At 41.1% G+C, this 23,079-nt stretch overlaps 1 protein-coding gene across 2 annotated transcripts in view; it reads left to right on the top strand.

Annotated features, from left to right (window-relative positions):
* large1 (LARGE xylosyl- and glucuronyltransferase 1) overlaps window positions 1–23,079 on the top strand; it is a 129,540-nt gene that overhangs the window by 2,179 nt on the left and 104,282 nt on the right. Inside the window, exon 2 of one of the 2 annotated variants that reach the window (XM_035616617.2) lies at window positions 1,828–1,971. The exons of the other annotated variant lie outside the window; for it this stretch is intronic. The gene's annotated coding sequence lies outside the window, so the exon portion shown is untranslated. The remainder of the gene's footprint in view (window positions 1–1,827; window positions 1,972–23,079) is intronic. 2 annotated transcript variants of the gene reach the window in all.

Below are 23,079 nucleotides of genomic sequence, written 5' to 3'. Positions count from 1 at the left end.
AGAGTAATGCTGTGTTCGCACCAAACACAAAGCGATTTTCTAGTGTGATGAGATTACATACAAAGTCAATGCAAAACCGAGCAACGAGAATGGCGCAAATTACGTGACGCGAAGATGCAGAATTTCGTGAAGACAATAAAAATAGCGTTATTCTCTTCACTCGGTCGAGTTGAAATATATCAACTTGAATGAGTTGAGGGAATTATATTGCGTGACGCAATGTCACAAAAGCCAATTAGTCAAAACAGAACGAATATTCGCGGGTTGTGTTACTCATGCAAGTAAACACAAACGATCCCTGACGTAGGAGGTTTTTGGACGCATTTTTCCTGTTCACCCACAGCATTGTAAACCAGCACCCATCAAGTTGCATCAGAGGGATGTGTCCCATGAATTGAGACATCGGCAGTAGGGCCTGCAGTATGATACACCCACAGCTAAATATGCGCGATAAATCGGACTGAAATGAGTTGTTGAACTTGAGCATAGTTGGAGACTGGGGTCACAGTGACTGTACTTTACAAAATGCAGAAAGGAAATTCCGTTAAGTCGCTGTAAATAGGGGAGTTCGAGAGAAGCTCAGACCTGATCAGCTTGCACCATGGCCCTCTTTACTGTCATTTTACTATTTGATGACTTACCACAAACACAAATAATATTTTACACAATTCCAATATTGGCTTTTCATATGGACCTGGAGAAAATGTACTAGCCGACACTACTATTTGTATCAACAGTTCAAAAATAATATAACATATCCCTGGCAGAGTAGGGAGTAGGGTTCAGCTGTAAGATAATTGTACAATGATGATTTTTATTACTGATAATATTTTGTCAAATATGTGATTCATGATTAAGTCCATAAATCAAAAAAATTCCCATCACAATTTTACATTGCCTAAGATGACAGCTGAAAAACCCAAAGATATTTGATTTATAGTAATAAAACTGAAAAAGCTGTAAATTCTCACTCAAGAGAAGCTGAAACCAGTCAATGTTTTCCATTTTTGTTTGGAAAGGGACGTTAATTTTTTGTTGTTTCACAAATTGATTAATCGGCTAATCTTTTTAGCTTCATCTGAGAGCTCAAATGTTTGTCTGTAATCTGCTTGTATGATTTCACCAACCTTTCCCCAAAACTCCCCAGAAATCAGTTCATGACAGAGTCATATTTGTGATGTAATATTTTATAATGGGGAGCTTTTTCCACCATTGTGGAACCAGGACGGAAAACAGACAGGATTTAGTTAAGCGGTGGCTGCCCACCCCTCACAGCGCAGGAGTACTAAGCTGTTTGGCAGCAGCAAAGCGGAGTGGACGGGCTAGGGTGTAAGGTTTGACCATGTTCGGGATGTAGGATGGGCCTGAGCCATTCGCACCACGGTACGTGAGTACCAGTGCCTTGAATCAAATTTTTGCCTCCACCGGGTACCGTTGCGGGGGAGCGGTGTAGTGTGGATTTAGCATTTGGAACCAATGAGTCGATATTTGCTATCACAGTCAATTGACAATCAACATCTGACCTGATATAGTATATCCGTATTTTGTCTCTTTGTCTTCATTAATAAGCATGGAAGCTGAATCTGTGGGGTGGGGTGGTGTGCATGGTGGGACAGCAAACAAGCCTGTTCTGTCCACTGCCCCATTGATTTCCCCCGTTCAGGCCCGGCGGCCACATTCCAGGTGTAGCACTCATCACGATGTAATCACTGGAGATGTTCTGGGAGTTAGTGCCCCCCTTAACTTGCGATAGATTCATACTCTGAAACGACTACGGCTTTATGATTGATGATGCTGATGGGGTGGGGGGTGTTTTGATCTCTACAGACAGGTGAAATCCAGGAGTCATGCTGTTTACCGCTGTGACATGCTGAATGTAGTCATTGTTGGACAGCGGGCGGCTGAATCGCTCAAGCTCCTTCACTTTTCATGTGAATGAACGACCCGAGGCCCACAGACTGTCTGAAAACGGTAAATGGACTGTATTTCTATAGTGCTTTTCTAGTCTTATCAAACACACAAAGTACATTCACCCATTCAGGCACCCATTCATACAGCACTTCTATATACTGTGCTTTTTCTATCACACATTATTCAGCAGTCAGGGTCAAGTTGGAGTTTCGTTGTCTTGCCCAAGCAGACAGGAGGAGCCGGGAATTGAACCATGACCTTCCAGTTAGGGGACGACCCGCTCTTTCTCCTGAGCCACAATGCATTAGAATACAATGCAACCCCCATGTGTGGCCATTCAATTACAATTACAAATTGCAGGATAGGGCAAAAACTACTGAATTAAGTAAAATTGTTGGAAGGATGGGACACCCCCCCCAAAAAAAAAAACCAAACAACAACAACAACAACAACAACAAAAACCTTTTTTTTTCTTCAGACTTCTTGAACTTTAAGGAACCTCGTGAAGCTCTAGTGGTTCCCTGATGTCGGTAGTGAACAGGGCAAACATCAGTAGTGAGCCAAGTTAAGGCAACATTAAAAAAGAAGTGCAACGCATCTCTGTCTAAAGAAGGTAATCTTTGTGATGGTTATCAAGTTAGATATGACAGTTCTGTGGATTTTAGAAAATGTGTGTCTCTGTTTCCAGAAGGAAACAAGCCAGTGTCGACACAGTAATATTTCCCCCAACTGTCAACAAGGACCCTCACCTGGAGGTTCATACTGTCCCTGTGAAATCGTCCTGGCAAAGTAACCAACCAGTAGGAATCAACAGAGCCGCAACAAGATCCATAGCCCATGTGGTCCTTTTGAAATCAAAATCCAGATTAGAGGCTTATTAGATGAGAAATGCTGCTGTCATATGTATTACTTCATTCAGCATATGCGTGTCTTTGTGCTGCATGCTTACATTATTTCAACAGTTGTCCTGCCTGCTCACAGTTATTTTTTATTTAATAGCAGTTTCATCCTGCATTACATCTAATGGAAGATGAAACTGCAAAACATTAGAATGAAATGATGAAAGTTTGGTGGACATACGTAGGTAAAGGTGACCTCACAATTTTTTTTAAATGTACAGAAAATCTTCAGAAAGTTCAGTGCCACAAACCAAGTTTTCTTTTTGAATAATATATATTTATCAGTAATAAGTCTGAATGTGAATGTTTTTTTTTCTTTTTCTGTATGTTTGCCCTGTGATTGGCTGACAACCTGTCAAGGGTGTACCCCCTCCCCCCTATGCCATGTCAGCTGGGATTGGCTCCAAATGTCAGAATTTGATGACGCGCAAAATTGGTGACAGTGGATGCAGCAGTTGCTTGCCACGGCCAAAGCACTAGCAGCTGTCCAACTGCCACTGCCTGTTGGTCTCTTGACCATGTTTTTCTACACATAACAAATCCACGTTGCTTGCTCAATGAATAAAATCCAATTTCATTTTATTTGTATAGCCCATATTCACCAATCACAATTTGCCTCATAGGGCTTAAAGGTGACATATTATGCTTTTTCAGTTTTACCCTTTACCTTCTAGCGTGTTATAGGTTTTCTGTGTATGCAAAAGGTCTGCAAAGTTCAAAGCCCAAAGTCAGCGGTAAAAGGGAGCTCCTCTCCCTGACAGAAAACACTACTCCTGGAGCTCCTGAAATGACTCAGTATTGGCTGATACTTCCGTAAGGTGACATCACCATATTACGGACGTGCATAAAGCATGTCTATCGGCTAGTCTAGCACGCCCCCAACAAAGCCAGGTAGAGCAAGAGCGAGAGAACTTACTACTCAGGCTGGAAGCGTCTGACCAATCACAACAAAGTGGGCCAGCTGGCCAATCAGAGCAGACTGGGCTTCATCATAAGGGTGGCCTTAAGGAGACAGGAGCTAAAACCAAGTGTTTCAGACAGAGCACGGCTCCAGATGGCGGCTAAAGCAGTGCGACCAACTTTTTGATTTTGCAACCTGTTTTTTTTTTATGACAGTCACCAGAGGCGACCATCTAGATGTTTATACATAGAAATAGATAATTAAAATAGAAATGGCCATATGTTTAGTTTATGTTGCCCGCTAAACTCTCATCTCCTCGCGCCTGCATCTACCTGCCCTGCGTGACTGGCTTTGGTTTCAGTTTCAAATACATCACGGTCGGTCTGTAACGTTACCAGCATGAAATCAGAGGAAGACAGCTGTAGTCCTGGTGTCAGAGGAGGAGATGGAAGCGGTTAGAAAACCCTTACCCCAACCGGTCGAGACAGATGACCGCCCACAACTGAGTCTGGTTCTGTCAGAGATTTCTTCCTGTTAAAAGGGAGTTTTTTCTCTCCACCGTCGCAAAGTGCTTTGCTCATTGTGGGATTTGTTGGGTTTTCCCTGTAATATTGTAATATTGACCTCACTATGTAAAGTGCCTTGAGACAATGTATGTTGTGATATGGCGCTATACAAATAAAATTGAATTGAATTGAATTGTAGCAAACAGAAAACACAAGGCAAAGAAACCGCCACCTGAAGTTAAACTTCACCGGGATAAAAACTCCAGATCATCCAGCAGCACAGACAGCAGCCGGTCTATGTTGACTTCTCCGTCGCCGTTTTTGTCTCCCATCGCTAATACAACTTTGAAGTGGTTTCTATTAAGGCCATATCAATGTATATTTGTTCAACAGAGTTTTAATTTATAAGTTAAATTAAGCTAACCAAGATTGAAGCATATTGGACATGGCACATACCGTGCAAAGAATACATTGTGCCCACTATGTGATGCGGGGCAGTCAAAGGCAGACAGTACAAAGGGCAAAAGAAAAGGTAAGTCATTGGACATTGTACTCTGACTTCGATATATTTTGGTTCCTGATTTTTGCATAATATGTAGCCTTTAACAATTATCCAAGGTGCGGCATCCTCTATCCTTAACCCTAGATTACAGTGAGGAAAAACTACCAAAAAAGTGATTGATGCAGGAAAATTTCAACCAAATCACCATGGTAATCAATCAGGGTTACAATCACAATAAAGGGTTACAATTGTGATTCAAAATTTAAATGGTACTACTTACCTTAGGGGATTTGACCATGGTTTATCGTAAAACCAGTAACTGCTTCATCCCTAGTAATTTAATATATCTAGAAGGTGGACTTCACGGTGACATCATAATGTTCTGCTAAAAACACTTTTGGCCATTATCCAACACCATAACTCAGGAACAGAAGAAGATGTTTTGACCATATTCCAAGCTGCTCGACAGGTTGATGCAACACCAACCTGTTGGTGATAATTCTTTTCAAAAGAAGTAAATTAATGTTCAAAAGGAATAGCTGGTAGATCCTCTATTTCTATTTCATTTAAACTGTTCTTCTAATGCTGTGAGCTTGTCCAAACTAAAATGGAAGAATACCTTTTTTGCTACAGTGCAACACACTTCCTTTGCGTGGGTTTTCCCAGGCGACTCCGGCTTCCTCCCACAGTCCAAAGATATGCAGATTTGGAGTCTCCAAATTGACCATTCACTATGTGAATGTGAGAGTGAATGGTTGTGTATCTGTATGTTGGCCCTGCGATACGTTTGGCGACCTGTCCAGAGTGAACCCCGCCTCTCGGCCAATGTCAGCTGGGATTGGCTCCAGCTCTCCTGCGACCCTTAATTGATAAAGCGGTATAGATTATGGATCAACAGCACTACTAATTTGGGTGCATGTAAATAACTTGAAACTTGCTTTATCAGGAGAAAGCCAGTGAAATGTAATTGTGTGATTGTTGTGCAGACTTTCTCACATGTGTAGAGGCTGTAGGGGTGACTGTTTACTGGCCTGAAGAGACGCTGCGGAATAACCTCTGACATTCACACTGAATGGAGCGGCCCTGTGCTCTCCCCATCCTCAGTCTGCAGTGGACGTTCACGTGGGAGTAGCTCAGTGGCTGGTCACCAGGCTGGTTTTCATGATTGCTTACTGCCCATGTGTTTACGTCTCATGCAAGAACGAGGCCGCCGCAGAGCTGAGGCCCCGAGCTTTAGGTTCGTAATGATTTATTTGCATTTATAGAGATAAACACAGTGAAAGTTTCCCTGTTAAACGTTCAGATGCATTTTTTTGGGAACACATACCTAAAGGAGAGGAATTATCTAAATTAGCTAATGTCAGGCTCTGCATGGTGTATCCTTTCTTTTAATGAGTGTAGGGTACACTCTCGACCGACTGTTTCATCATTTGGCTTATAATATCGACCGATATAAGCCTTTTGCAGACATTTAGGTATTGTCGATATGCACTGATACGAAAACTTTGAAGGAATAAACAATGCTGAAAAGATCATATCTAATCGTAAATTAAATTTCTTTGTCATAGGGTTTTGATAACGTAAGCTCATGAATCATTGCCATATATATATATATATATATATATATATAAAAATAATAGTTAGTTGCAACTAACGAGTATTTTCATTATATATTAATCTGTTATTTTCACGATTAATCAATTAGTTGTTTGGTCCATAAAATGTCATAAAATTGTGAAAAATGTTGATTGTGTTTCCCAAACCCCAAGATGATGTTTTGTTTTGTCCACACACCAAATCAATTTAGTTTACTGTCATAGAGGAGCAAATAAACCAGAAAATATTCACATTTAAGCTGAAATCAGAGAATTTTTACTTTTTCTGCATAATAACTACTTGAACCGATTATCAAAATAGTTGGCGATTAATTTAGTAGTCAATTACTTAACAATGAACTGCTCTAATATATATATATATATAAAATTCAGTATCTGAATTCTTTTACTCACTATTGGTATCGCATTGGCCCCCCAAAAACCATATCAGTCAGGCTCTCCTGTACACGCCTTCTCCTCCAGCTGTCTCTCACCACTGTCGCTGCGGAGTTACAGGAATCGTTTCTCCTCTAAATGTGATGCCATGAATGAAGCGTAGAGAGAAATGACAATGCTGCTGCCATCTCAAATGCCACACCGTTGTACTTAAAGGTCACAACAGCAGTCCCTGTAGGTCGGTAACGTGTATTATTTGAATGTTCATAAAGTCACGTAGAAACGGAGCTTCATGAGGTGAAACACACATAGACACATTTAATGTACTTCTTTAAACAGAAAAAATCCTCTGTGAGTTGCTGCTGCTGCTGCATCATTGATGTGCTTTTCCATCCTCAAGCCTTTGTGTAGACACGGTGCATGGGTACTGTTTAGTAAATGTTATTGATGATCTATTACTGTGCATTATACACAAAGACAATATAACCAAATAGAGACAATATTATTCCTCTAAAAACATAAATATCCAGCAAACGTTATCAGCAAATAGAAACAGAAGTCACCACTCAGCAATCTCAGCAGTGTAATAAGTTATAGAACTGCCATCACTGAGGCTTGCCCCTGAAAGTCGAAGATTCAAATCACCAGTAGGAGACGCCACAGTTGAGCTGCTTCAAGTCAAATTTTTTTTTCCCCCTCTCTCAGAGTGCAACTATTTCTGGTAACATGTTGGTCCCAGTAAACAAAATTTCATCTGGATTATCTGATGGCCCACTGGGCCACCGACACAGGTGGATTTCTCCTGGTCCTGCTCATGTTCACTCAAGTCTCTTTCAACACTAAGTTAGAGATCTTTTATATTATTATGGTTATTAAAACACAAATTTCTGTCATTATGAAACTGCGGTGGGCTGCCACAACCTGGGTGATTAATGTGAAAAATTGCACCCATCTTTTCTTGAAACATGTCCGGTCAATTTCAGCAGGGGGCCCCCCGAGGGCTGACAAACTTGATAAGTACAGCAGTGACAATGCGCAATGTTTGCAATGACAGTAGGAGACCCCCCCTGATGGGGGCCCCACCTGACTCTACTGACTCCTGTTGCAAGTGATGTAAAACAAACTTAGTGCCAACAAATGCCACTCAAAAAAATTAAGAGGAGTTACCCTTCTGGAAGAGAAAAAAGAAAGAAGAAAAAACAGGAAGAGGATAAAAAAGTAGTAAATTTAACAGATAATAACGATTAAATATAATACTACATAACTAAATGCTGCTAGTCAAGCCTTAACTGTGGAGGAGAGACACTTGAATAACGTAACATCCACTAGTGTCACATTATTTATTTTGTTTACTGTGAGATTTGGTGAGTGTATTTAAATGTATTTTTTTCAGGTCTGTGGAGTAGGCCTGTGGTTTTATGAAACTGAAATCTTCATTGCGCTGTAAATGTAAAAACCTCAGTAGCCATGGTGCAGGCTCCAGCACACACGTTTCATCATCTGTGTTGGAAATATGTTAGATGAAATTTGTCCCTGAAATGTAAATACTAAACAATGAATAGTTTTTAAATAGATAGATTATTTATTACATTAGGGTGATTAACGCTGGTTCGAGGAGCCCCCTTTGATTTGCCTGGGGCCCCAACATACTTTAGAATCGCCTCTGCCCCCACTGTTGACGGACTGTAACTGCAAGGCACAAAAAATTCACTACAAATCTGGAAAAAAAACACGTTATTTTCATTTTAAGAGTAGCACGGTAGTCAATGTAACATCCACCCATGATTATTATTTTTTATTTTTTTTATATTTGATTTCCTATTAGAGTGTTCAGTGTAATTAGTGTGTATCCATTTGCATTGTAAAATAAAAACAGAATGTGGCTGTGGCTCAGTCAACAACAAATCAACTTCTGATGAAGAATATGCCGTTGGTGCAATGTCCATTGTGGAAATAGTTGTTATTAATTTGTGCTGTCTGCCATATTTTAAACTCGTCTATAATGCTGTTGAATATTCAAATTAATATAAAAATCGCAAATGTTGCTCTGCTGCAGTGGATTTAATATGACGTCATTATATAGACTTTCCCTCTGCACCCCTAATCTGACTGACTTCCAGCGTCCCTGTGTCCGGTGTTATTGGTAACACAGGTGTTGTCACGAGTTTGTTACCCAGTGGGAACATTTCCACACCGCGTCGTCCCTAATCACAACTGTTGACTAAACAAAGAATAATTTGGGGGCACACTGACTATCATCGACTGATTGAAGATGTAAGTGGTTATCCATTATTCCCCATGGATTGGCTCTGATTCATCACCATCATCATCAGACATTACATTTTGAGCGTTCTTTGTGGTCCTGAGCTATTTCTGTTTGCAATTATAATCAGCAGATTTTAGATAAAAGCCATGCTACTGTGGTCGTTGTATAAAAGTGAGCTCAGCTCCTATATACACGACACAAATAACCAACTGGCTGTATCGGTGAAGATATGCTGCCTCATGCGTGTGCCCCTGACAGAGTTCATGAAAGCAGGGGCAGTCCAGTGAACAGTTCTTTACCTTGTGTAAGAGTCATGTAGCAGCAGCATGTGACATGGGAACCCTTCCCTTCATGTCTCAGGAGTCTCTTACAGCGCATCTGTCAACGAAGGTTGTCACTGCCAAGGGCGTGTGGTGTGCTATTGATTTTTACAGTGTTGTTTTTTCTCAAAGTGTTGCAGGTATTGTGTCCTGTTAAAACACCTCTTTAGTCTCAGCACGGTGACCGACTACTAATGATGAAATATTATTATAAATGGCCTCATCTTAAAATAAACTAGTTCCTATGAAGTTTTCATCCAACCATGTCTAAAGACAAATTAATATTTCTACCTGTTATGAATAGACACAGTTTGAACCATGTCCATTTGGATCAAGAAGCTCATAAAAACTCTCAATGTGTCATATACACAGGCTGTTGACTCAACTAGTAAATAACATGAATTGAAGTATTGTATATGAGCAGATACCCAGTATTAAAGAACTTTCATTGCGCCCCTAAAGTTGTTAATGCGCTTTAACATTTTTAAACTTGGAAACACATGTGCTCTTTGGAAAAAAAAGTAAGCATGCAGTGCTAACGTTTGGCGCTATACAAATAAAATTGAATTGAATTGAATTAACGTTTGGAATAGTGAAAGAGACAGTTAAGTTCAGGGCCGGAGTGGGGCCACTTTTCAGCCTGGGAGTTTCAGGCCCACATTTTCCATGGTGGTGGAAATTGAATAAATGAAGCAACATGTCAGCAGGGGACTGGGTTATCTGCTGCTCAGAGGCTAAAAAAAAAATCATTAAGAGGTAAATTTACTGTATACACAGATCAAGCTTGAAGTTGTTGTTTTTTAATCATTATTTGCATAATATTTGCAAATTCTGTGATTCGCTAAATATTGGGTAATAAAAATAGGCTAATATTTTAATAAATTTTATATTTCGTTGTGAATAGGTTGAAAACACTATAACGACCGATATTTGGCTAATTATTACACTGCTATTCATTAGGCTTATATCTCTTTACCAGCTGCCACTTGTGTCTGTCCTCTTGAAAAAGTGTCTGTGAGTTTGGAACATTTGGCAGCGTCCTCCTCCAAAGCCCTTCTTTTCTTCAACCTGTCCTTTTCAGCCCCTCCTGGCTTCTTTCTACCGTCCATCCTCGCTGACGCTGATTGTGACGGTAGCTGTCGGTACCTGAGAAAACTATTTGGAAAACACGAGCTTTATGGACCCAACCAACTCTATCTGGGAGGGGAGAACTCCCTCAGATGCTCCAACCTATCTGCTCTGTTGCCATGCAGAGGCTGGGCTGTCAGGGAGCTTGAACATAAACTGACGATTTTTTTTCGACCTGCCCAAAAGTGAAGTGAGAGTGAAGCGGCCCACCGGGAATTCTCCTGTTTCTCCCGATTACCCACCCCAGCCCTGGTTTAGTGTAGTTAATAAGGTGCATCAGTCTCTCATGGTCAGTGATGGTCGGATGAAATAAATCATAAATTATAAATCAGTCTTGAAGTATTGTGTTGAGTGACAGCTTCCTCCTTATCTCAATGATGATGGCTGAGGGTTATATATTGTTACTGAAGTTTGAAGATGAGACCAATATTGTAGGAATTATTGAGTTTTCACACACAAGCTTTAACGTGGTTTTCGTCTGTTGGTTGAGAATGACCCGCTGATTCTCCTCAGCTTTCAGGTGGAAGACACTGATGACCCTATTTCTGTTTTTAGAACCTTACTTTACTCCCTGTGGTACGTGTTCTAGGACACCACCACATGCAGCACATGACTTATGATTACAGAGAGAATGAGACGGGTTCAAAGAAATATGGTTTTGCACATCAGTCATAATAATCATCTGTAATGACGATTCACACAAAAAGTATTGAGAGTTGTTCATGTAGCGATTATGTGCCTTACTTTGAATGTAAGCGTAGGTAAAAAAAATTGCCCACCTGTAAGTGAACCAACAAAGGAAAAGTGTTGGAGTTGTAACTTTTCCTGAACTAATGGTGCTACTTTGCTTTTGACAACAACAAAGAACTTGCCGCCAGAGAGAAAGATCTGGAAGAAGAAAAAAATCACCATGAAGATGAATGTTTCAGGGGGATGTTTAGTTTTTTTCTCTTGCCTTGCCTGCAGCTCAGAGTTGGCCATGATTAATTGCTTCATCTGGGACACTAAAGGTCTGTGTCCCTCCCAACTAAACACTAGTTCATCTTCAAGCTGTTGTGTCGGTACAGTGCTGCTTCCTATCAGAAGAAGCTCAAATGCTGGATGTGGCTGGGAGATGTCAGCCACTGATTGATAAACAGCCACTCAACTGAAAGAACTGTCTGTAACAGTGCCATTTGCGCTGGTGCAGCGATTAAAGGAAAACCCTTTCTGAGCTTTGAGGCAGATATGGAGGATGAGTCCAAAGTGGCCACAAACATTTTTTTCATGAGTGCACTCTTAAAGAATAGATGGTTTGTCTCCATGGTTGCAGAAACTTTCCAAATGGAACCTTGAAAGGTGAAGAAGAACCCCGGTAGAGGAGTGATTTCAGGGGTTTTCTACCATTTGAATACCTTTTTTCATAGCGCCTTCGCTGAATGAAAAGAAAAAAAACAATGGCGAGAGATACCACATCTTCAGAAGAATTGTTTTCCCTTTAATCCCTGCTAACATCGCACTCAACATTTCTCTACTTAACTTTCTTCACATTCAATTAAAATGTCTGATTGAGAACTTGAAATAAAACAGCACATTGTAATTTCTGTGAGTTTTATTACCAAAACATCTATCAGTAATACAGTTAAAATATACTTGAACTGTCTGTATGTCGCCTGTGTATCTATCAAAGAAATCTTAAAAATATGGCAAATTCTTGTATCTACAAACCAGCCAGTTTGAGTTCACTCAGGTTAACAAATCAGCACTAACCTCAGGGACCAGGGTCGTTTGTGATCCTCTTTCATGCTGTCAACAAAATCTGTTGCGTGCAGATTGTCTTGTATTTGTATTTTTTTCCTCCTCTGCTCTTCTTTTTTTATCTGTCTGGACATCTGAACTGTGACATTTGCCAACCAAACGATAGCGAGAAAACAACAGCCATGTTCTTTCTGCAGAAAACAAGATTGAATTGTATAGCTATGTCTGACTTGCCTTAAGTGGATCACAGGTCTTTGTAAAATTAACTTGGTCTATCTTAATATAACTGATGACAATGACAGAAACATACCTTTCAAAGTTTTTGCACTGTCCTATAATTTTAATTTAATTAAATGTTTTTGTGAAGATAACAGTTTACAGTAAGCCACAGCATGGTGGGTTGAGCAGGGATCCATTTGGTTTCCTTCCTAATGGCAAATATCCAGTGTCTGTGTATAAAGATGGACGACAGGACAGCTCCCAAAAGTGAAGCCAAGGCATCTGGATCGCCCCGTGGTTGTTGGCTGCTGTATAGGTTATAAACCCCGCCCCCTCAATGTTAGCAGATGGAAAATGGGCCAAACTGAGTACTAGCAAAATGAATATTTCCCCAATGATAGTTTCTGTCATTTTTGGTAGTTTTTTCAATTAGATTTTAGATACTTAAAAAAACAGGGGGAGACATCATAATTGACATCTGAGACCGACTTGGGCTTAGTCAGTCAGATTTATCGGTGATACCACCGCGGCTCCACTTTCCAATCATTCCTGCACAGACTCTGGCCCAAATTTCGCTTAATTGCTTAACGAAAGCGGTCATAATCCAGCATCGAAGAAGATGAACCCTCCCCGGACGATGAAACATTACGTGAGGCATCCACAACTTCCTTGCCATCCTCAGGTGATGAATTAGCTGTTTGGATTAAGCTGTTGGAGATGACTCTATTTCTTTTCATTGTGTTGGTTAATGTATTTTACTAGCCAACCACTGGCTGCATTCAGAATGTGAGATTTTTTTGTATGGCTGAAACCTTAGTATGAAACCAATAGGGCAATCTGGCCAAAAGATCATATGAAGATCTTTTGGGATAGAATCACAATCTGAATACATTTTTCTCACCATCTAGGCTGTCCCCAAAAAACAAGCAAAAACAAGTAAGCCAAACATTAAAAAAATGAGCGTCTTATGTCAGAAAGATAGAAATGTATTTTAAAAATAACAGATCCGGTCATTGACTTGGACCAGCAGAAGTAGGGTGTACTTTCACTTTCACTCAATGTTTTGACAGATAGCTCGTGTTACTGCCTTTAAATTTATTATACTAGTGGCAAAGAGCGTTGTCTCTATCGATTTTGGTGAAGTACAACCAGATTTTCGACGGGTTCACTCTGCACCATTGGAGCAGGTCTGAGCGTCTCTGTATGTATTGCTGACAGCTGGGTATTGACGTTCGACAGAGTGTTGCAGAAACTTCCCTGCGATCTGATCGATTCCTCTGAAAATCAGTTCATATTAAATTAAGATATAAGATAACTATTCATTCGAGATTGATTTCGATATAAGATCTTCAGATCGCCCACCCCTAATGACGACTGTAGACTATTTACAGCATTATCACAATATGCACTGTGCAAGCACTATAGTAAAGACAACAATAACATGAAAGAAAAGGCAAGTATTAAATCTACACAAAGAGAGAGAGAAATACCTTGAAAAATGTGTGCCGTAAGGTACTAAACTTGTGGTACCTGTACCGTATTGGTAAGCTCCCGTGGCGTACACACTAGGGCTGAACGATTTGGGGAAAATATCAAATTGCGATTTTTCTAACAGATATTGCGATTGCAATTTGATTTGTGATTATAATTAGCACACGCACGCACACACTGACAGAGCGAGATGTGTTGAAGAGGGGAAGGGGAGAGAGCTCTCTCTCTGTTAGCAGTTTGTCTCTTTAACGAGGGAATAGTCGTGGTGTTTGACACCTCACGGTGCCACGTAAGACATTTTCACACGGAGTAACAGTCTCAAACAACTCTCATGTGGTTCTGTGTTCGTCACTACTGTCACTGACTTGTTGGCCATACACTCGTCATGTAGCTGCTGTGGCGCTGTGCCAAGCGCTGATACAGGTTGGTGGTGTTGCCCCGTGAAGTAGCAACGGTAGCGCGGCATGTTCTGCACAGCATCTGACGCTGCGCAACATCGTCCTTTTTAAAGCCGACGTGCTGTTCCTCTTCGAGACTAAGGTCTCTGTATCAGTTTCCGACTGTTCTGTCGAGCTTGAGGCCATTGCGCAGCAGGTTAACTGCAGCCTGACTGATGCTTGTTCTTGTAATCGAGTGCTCCATTCGCTTGCGTATCACGTCAACCGTGTAATCGCGTCCCTTGCGGTTAGAAAATCGCGTTTTATCATATCGCGATATTATCGCAAATGCAATTAATCGTTCAGCCTTAGTACATACTATAGAACCTCCTCTGCATGGCAGTGCACACTTCCCTCTTCCTATTCTAGAATACTAATACGTGTACAGCCGAGGTAACATAATGAAAAGGGAGGCAACTCCCACTGCACAATCAATATATTTTTCTCCTCTCTGTGGATAAGGCAGAAGCCATTTAGTTCACAGTGCATTATGTACTCCTGTCAGGATAATTTGGATTGTTTTGACCTATTCCCCCTCTTGATTAACACGAGAGAGAGAGAGTGAGAGATGGAGGGACTCTCTGCTGGTCTCTACAGAACAGAAGCAACTCTTCATCTTTGTACTTCCATCCAGCTGTGTGGCTTTATACGTACGCTCGATCACGCTCAATGGGCTTTTTTCTAATAACGTCCTGTTCTGTTCATCTCTCAAAGCAAATGTAACACTCCTTGTCTGGATAGTGGAGGGCATATTCTGCCTCTGGTGTCACCACTTCACGGGAGAATTCTCAGGTGTGGTTCAGTGTTAAGGGCAATCTGGGATCAAACCACAAGTGACAGGTTTAATAAACTCGTCCCAGGACGTGTCACAGTTCTCTAAAGCAGATTTACGGGACCCAGAGATTTCTTCTTCTCTTCCTGTTGCATGATATGAACTAATATTTTCCTGTCCCCCCCCCCCCCCTCACATTTTGAAAGTATCAGAGCTCCAAACTGAAAATGAAATGAAACAAATAGTGCAAACATTTCTTGGGTTGGGGTTTATGTTTTTAAGTTGGTTTCCTGAACATAATCGGTTTACTTTATTATTATCTCCACTTAAGGAAGTTATGACTTGTTTATTATTATTAATTACCGGGATTAAACAAAATACTACTCATCTGCTCTTCGTGGAATTTTGTGGAGAAGTTTTTTCACCAAAAAAACAAACTGTAAATGATGTGACAGCATGATCCACGTCTCCATCAAAACTTGGACAAGAGTACCAGGCCAATGGCAGACATAGTCCGACTATTTCTTTATCGTGTTTTAACACACGTTTTCTTTCATATGAAAACAATTTAGAATTGATTTCCAGCCGTAGTGATTCGTGGTATTCAAGTATAAATAACACCCCTCGCATTTCTGCATCTGTATTGTAGGAAACATCGAAAGTTTTATAATAAAGGGCAGATAATCTCTCGGTAAAGTCACAAGAAAAAACAGAAGAGTGAAAAATGAACTGAACTGACAAAGATTGTTGCTTGCATGGATAAATCCTTATGCCACTTAAAAAACTTCCTGTGTGTAAAGAAGTCTTTCTCTACAATCAGAATTCAACACGTTAACTGGAGACCATGCTGCTGAACTAATCCTTAAATCCAGAAGTAATTATGAGCAGGCTGACAAAGCTCGAAGATTACTGGCCCACCAATCATGTCAGACCATTTCCTCCCACCAAATCCCCCAAGTTCAAGCATCTTCAGATATAACAATAGACCCCAAAGATTATACAATATATTTAGCGGCAGCTCTGCTCCGTCATGCAAATCTGAAACCAACTCGGTCACGCAGGACTAACTTTTTCTCGATGCTGGAAATTCCTCTGGTACACTCTGGTAAGGTTTAAAGAGTCGGAGAATCCAGTAACTACTACTCTGTCTGGTGCTATTGCATCTCTGCAAAGTGGTAAGTGTCCACTTTAGACAACTTTCCAATAGAATATTTCTCATCTGCGTCTCTTACCAGCCAATAAGTTTGTTAAATGTTGATCTGGATACGTTTGGAAACCGTGCTACCAACCATAATTTCTCATGACCAAACTGGATTAATTAAAAGTAGGGATCGACTGATACAGATTTTTTAGGGCTGTAGTGCTTCACAAAATGGAGGACCTGATCATTTGGTCCTTTGTTCCAAAGACAAAGGAACAGACTGGAAACTCTGATGCCCAGAATGCTTCACTTATCACACCTTGTTGTGAACTCTCCTCCAAGCTCCAGCTGCCATTGGTCACTTTGTGCCCCAGACCCCAGGGGGTCATCAGGCCCATAAAACCCCAGCGCACCCATCTTTTCACTCTCTTCCTGACTCTAACTTCAAGGAGACAACACTCTCCTCTCCAACCTCTTAACGGAGAGGAAAGACCCCCCTCTTTCTCCTATGGGAGAAACCACTGCTCTTGGACCCTGACCTCCATGCAGGCCTGCAGAAGCAGACTGCTGCAACTTCCACAGGCAGCGACACGAGAGCCTGCCAAAGGACCAACCAAGGCTGGAAAGTCTGGTTTTACATCAGTGGCAGACACAAAGTCTGGTCAACTGATCAAGCTCAGGAACCATCAAGCAGAGTTAGTGTTGAGCATCTAACTCTGTGTAGGACACAAAAAGGACACTGAAACCACACAGCACGACTGCTGCATCTTTCTGGACACACAAACAGCATTCCAAAAGGACTTTTTCATCTTTTCCATGGACTTGGTAACATAACTTGGGCATACAGCATAGCATAACGCAACACGGCTAAACATAGAAATGTTTAACCTTAAAAGTGTACTGTATTGATTTGAGTCAATGTGTTCACTTAATTTTGTTGTTATAACTATCATTAAATATTTTGGATGTTAGGAACCTGTGACTAACCCTCTCTTAACCTGAAACCCTTTTGTCCTGCAACAAATGGCCTTAGCAAAGAAGCACAGCATGTGGCCGAGCCGACACCTCTGATGCCTCCATTTTGTAGTTTCTTTGTTCGCCGCCATCTTGTTTGTAGTAATTTTTAGACCTTTGACCTTTACAGCCACACACACACACACACACACACACACACACACACACACACAATCTCCAATTTGTATATATTTCGTTTGTTAGATTAGATATTGTTGTTTCAACTTGTCTTTTAAATAAATGTTATTAAATGTGCAGTCTGGTCCATTTAATGTTGCATAAGTGTGAGTATTGCCAAACTCTGACCGGTAGAACTCCAAATCCTTCAACCTCTGCTAACTACCAAGGTGGTGATTCTGGTGGTAATTATTAATTTATTTATCAATCAGAATTCCAAATTGATAGTTAGCATATTGTAAATGAGACTAAATCAAATGATTGGCTATCATTTCCCTTCCTTTGAAGGGTGGTGCCCCGAGGAACTTTGATATTAATCAAAGTTATTATTTAATATTAACATTTTTAATAAGGTAAGGTGTTAGTAAGGTGTTTAAGTCGGTCTTTTTCTTGTTTTGACGTTCCGATAAAATCAACCGTTTTTGATAGTTTTTAGTCTTTGCTCACGCAGATAGTGACGTGTAAATTGTCTACAACCAAATGGGTGAGCACTTTCCAGAACCAAACAGGAAGCAGAAAAGCGTGTAGGGGTCGGGGAATACATTCTGCAACATCGCATGGAGGCTCCGGTGATGCCTCGAACGCTGCGGTTACGAAAATACCTGGTTGCATGAACGGTGATAGCGCAGGGCAGCTGCAACCAGGTAGTTTCAAAACCGCTGCGTTAGAGGCTTCACCGGAGTCTCCATGCAATGTTGCAGCATGTATTCCCCTCGTCTCCACATTCTGCGGTGTCTTCTCTTTTTCTGGTTGGCTTATATTTTCTGTACAAACCATTGCACACACTAGGGCACCTGTGGCTAAGAGCTGCTGATTCTTCTCCAATGTTCAACAATTTCTCCTCCTGTAAACTTCAACAAGGAGCATGGTGGGAAATAATCTTAAAAGGAATCTAGTTGCGGTCTTTTAAATAGTGACCCTGCAAGGTCTTTCCAAAATCTTAGACTGCAACTAAAAACTCTGTGACTAATGACACATTGTCTTTAGATGTGAGAAAGCGTCAGACTGAGGTCTTTTAAAAGTCTTTTCAGTGTCCTCTCAAAGTCGTATAGTGTATGGGAGGCATTCGCCTTAGTCATTGTGCCCCTCTCCATCGTGCTTGTTTTGACCCCAAACTCAAACGATCTTCTACTCTATATATTTCCAGTCACTTGGTATCTTATCTAGGGCTGCAGCTATCGAATATTTTAGTAATCGAGTATTCTTCTGAAAAAAAATCCTTTGATTAATCGAGTAATCGGATAAAACATATTTTTGCTTGGTTAAAGAGCAATTATAAATACACGAGAAAATAAGGCATTTCCCTTAATAATGATCGACCAATTGGTTTCCTTTTTTAGATGAACAGTTTTATTTCTTAAATTCACAACAAACTGTATTTTTCTTCTGTCTTGAAACATTTGCAAACACAAATAAAAATAAATAAAACCCAAATAGAAATATATAAACCAAAAATAAAAAATAAATTAAATAAAAATACTATTTCTTTAACTATTTCTCATAGGTATCAAAAATATAAGGCATTAATAAATAAATAAAAAGGCATAAACATTGCCTTTAACAACTTAACTTGCAACAACAGGCAAGAACATTTGAACAGGAACTTGGAACCATGTGTGTGTTGTGTGCGCAAATCTTTAAAGGAGCACTTGATTGCAATGAAGGAAGGTGAGCATGTCAACGTGCTCAGGGCTGAGGCTTGGCCTCTTCTTTGAAGCAATGTTACCTGCAGCTGAAAACAGACGCTCTGATGGCGTGGATGTGGCTGGAATACACAGCAGAGACCTTGCCTGTTTTGCCAGTGTTGGATAGCGAGCTGCATTCTTTTCCCACCAAGTCAGGGGATTCTCCTTCTTGGACAGGGGATTTTCTCCACAATACATCGAGACCTGTGGAATAATTGTGACAACAAAAGTATTAAAAATGTTTTGTTTTTGTTTATTTATATTTTGCACTAAAGTTGTGTGACAGTCATTATCTGTATCTGCAGTAAGATTTTTCTTATTGTGAATCCTTCGTAGCAGGTAAGTTCTGATCTTCAGGAATTGTAACAACTAGTCCTATAAACAAATTTGAAAACTGTTAACGATAGCCAAAATTAAAAATAATATTATTTACGTATCTCCTGCTGTACAGATTCGTTTAACTGCTGCTCGTCATCTTGTTCTTCGTCACTTGGGGTGGAGTCTGAGTCGAAGAATGATATAGCCCTCTTGGCATGTGCTGCTGGTGGGGAGTCCTGTGCTATGCTGGATGCTCCATGGTTAACTGCAGTGGGCTGCCTCACTTGCTGTTAGGTAGCAAGTGCCATGGCTTGTACTGCGCTTTGGACCTTGAATACTTCGTCAGCAGGCAAGAACCTCAGTTTTCGAAACCTGGGATCCAAAGCAGCAGCAAGCAGGGTGATGTTTGGAGATTCAGGAGTAAACTCAGTTAGTCCTTCCCATCGTTCTGTGACCTGTTCTGTTGCATGAGTCTGGAATGACCTCACAGGTGCAGTCTCAAGTTCTGGCCTCTTTATGTTCTGCTTAACTTTGTGCACAAGATGTGGAAGTGCAGAGAGTGTGACATATTGTTGTCCACTCAGAAACACTGTAGCTGATTCAAAGGGCTCAAGGATGTGGTTCAGCCACTGTTCAGGTTTGAGGTCCAGGTAGTGTTTCCCTCTCTGGGTTACTGCTGGGTCGGAGAGTGTGGCAGTCACCGGCCATCTCTGTAGTCTTGTAGTCTGGACAACATCGCGTAGGTGCTGTTCCAGCGTGTGCAGACATCTTGCCCCAGCATGTTCTCCTTGACACCCATTTGTTTCTGCTTGTCCTTCAACTTGGCGCATGCCAGTTCACTCTTTTTAAAGTGATCGACAAGGCTTCCTGCAGCCGCGACACACTTGGAGATAGCCTGGTGGCTCTTGAGAGAGCTTTGCACAACCAAGTTGAGGGTGTGCCCTGCACAACGCACTGATGCCCATCCGTGCCTTTTTCGCAAAATCTTTGCTGCTGCTACGACATTAGCGCCATTGTCGTGGACGACAGCCTTGATTTTTCAATGGTGGAATGTCAAATTTGGTTATCACCTCCTCAATCCATTGTGCAATATTTGCAGCTGTGTGTCTCTCCTCGAGGGGCATGGTTGTCAGGCAGCGGGACACCATGTTCCAATTCTTCCCAAGATAGTGGCATGTCACCCCCATATAAGCCTCTGTTGCGATGCTTGTCCAAATATCAGTTGTGAGTGTAACGCTCTCAGTCTCTTGCAGGGCATGCTTCATCTTGGCTTTGACGCTGTTAGAATAATCTGAAATGAACACAGAAAGTTGAATTCGGTTTCTTAGACAAACAGTAACATTTAATACATACATATATTCTTGCTGCAAGGGGACAAGTCAATACAGCAGCACAGTGTCTGAGTGCTGAGGTTGTCCGACGAATACAGGAGATGCAAGGATATTTAAACATGATGGGCGGTTCCCCTTTACAATGTATATCTGTGTGTTACTTATTTACAGACAAAGTTAATGGCAGGTCCTGAGTTTCCTGAGTCACATTCCAAGGTCATGCATGCCCTGAGGTGTTTCTGCCTCTATAGTGGACAACAGTAACCACAACATCACGTCTGTATACAAGATACCAATACAGACTGTTCTTTCTACGATCAGCATGTTCTTTTTAACTAGTTAGAATACATATTTTTCTGACATTTCCCTCCTGTTTATACTAATAAAAAGAACACAAATAAACCATTAGATATAGCACAATACATGTATATACAAGTTCATCTAGGCACTTGTTAATTAAACAGAACATCACTGCTTAACACTTCGTTAGATTTTCATTAAACAGATCATAACAATCAACTTAATGCACTTAGACACGTCTCTCAGGATCTCCAATATCCTCGGTTATTATTTGTTGATACATGGTCTTGGTCAAGGCTGTCTCAATCAGTTTTTTCAAGAGTCCTCGTATGCAAGGAATGCAACAGCAACCACAGGTAACAAGGATTCCTGCAACAACAGCTAACGAGATCAGAAAAAAGGTTATTAGGGAGCTCCATTTGCCAAACCAGGAGCCTAGGAAATCACTGAATGGATCCTTGATGCCCGAATTCTCTGCCAGCTCTTCAGACGGAGAAGTCAGCCCCGCCAGGGCTTTGGTGATGCTGCCATCTGGAGATGTGTTATTTGGGATAAATGTACAACAGAAAGTTCCAAACATTTTGCATACACCCCCTTTTTCGGCCAATAACATATCTAGTGCCATCCTGTTTTGCCATGCTGTGAGAGAAGTAGGACCCAGTGGTTCTGCTATCCCTTTTACTGCATCCCTGGTATAATTAGCAAAGCGCTGCTGATTGTAATAGATATAGTTAATCCAATCCACATTCTTATTTACTGTAGACCACCAGAACAAAAGTGACTCCAACCCTGCAGTGATTTGATTCCTAGCCTTAAACTCATCAGGTACCCCTCTGGGCACCCCAATGCTGTTAATGTACACTCTTTTATCGAAGGAGCCTCCTGGGACTGAACATTTCTGTGGCAGTGTTCCTGTTTCTTTTAGTCTAGTACCCAGTTGGCCGTAATCCCCTGTAGGGAACATGTAAAATGGCATTACAAGCTGCACTAAAGCGCAACTACCCCGCCACTTCTTTGGTAGCTTCGGTCTTAGTGTCATATCTCCACACAACCACCAGAGGTCTGCTCTCATGGTTATATGGTTCAGAAACCAGGAAGCTGAATAGTCCCCATAGTCTGAGGTGATGTCGATGGAGTGTTGACAGTAAGTTTCAGGTAATGGTCCTAGCCTATGTCCTTGGCCTGATCTATCAAAACATGTGTAATTACCTTTATAAGTAGTTACTGAGGGAGGTGGGCTTGCTTTTTGGACTGGGGGAAACAGTAAGGACAATGTTTTACAGTCCTCAGCAGCTGAAGTGTTGCCAAATAATTGCAAAACACATTGGAGACCCTTAGGGTCATTCTTATTATTTAACTGAAACGGGGTAGTAGCCAGCTGGGGTCTTGCTCTGGCACAGGCAATGCAATCAGATTAGCCACTTTGCTCGGTAGTATATGTCATCCATTTTAGCCATTCATTCTTTTCCGCAAAACCTGTCTCAAGAGCAACTTTATCTTCATAGGTCAGGTTAGTCAAATATTGTACTAATGAGAAAGTTTCACCCTGAGGCATGATAGTTGGTGTGATTACTGATGATGCTGTGATTGTGTTATGCTGTGTCTTTATTACTGCTATGACAAAATGTCCCAGAAGATTTTGCCCTGACTCATAGGCGCCCAATACGTACTTGCTGGTGTCTGCATCTTGTGGTCTTTTGAGTGTCAAGATTAAGGGATTACAGCTGTCCTTGCCACATGAAGATTGGGCATACCCTTTTATTAAGGTCAGTCTCTGTTGGAGGGGGTCTGATCCTTTACTGGCTCTGGGTGGCTGATAGACCCAACTACTCCCTGTGTTTGTTATTACATAACTCCAAGATCCACACTTTGTTTCATAGTCACCTGCGTTACGCGTCCCCATTTCACAAATATAAACGACTGACCCTGTATGTTCTTTCTGATTTTCTTTACAGCTTACTACGTTACACAGGTCGAACTGTACGCTACTATCCTTTCCTTCAGTGAACTGGATAGTCAGTGGTTGAAATGAG

This window comes from Scophthalmus maximus, chromosome 12 (genome assembly GCF_022379125.1).
Source record: "Scophthalmus maximus strain ysfricsl-2021 chromosome 12, ASM2237912v1, whole genome shotgun sequence".
Classification (NCBI taxonomy): Eukaryota; Metazoa; Chordata; class Actinopteri; order Pleuronectiformes; family Scophthalmidae; genus Scophthalmus; species Scophthalmus maximus.
This window is presented reverse-complemented; position numbering and strand designations above follow the sequence as displayed.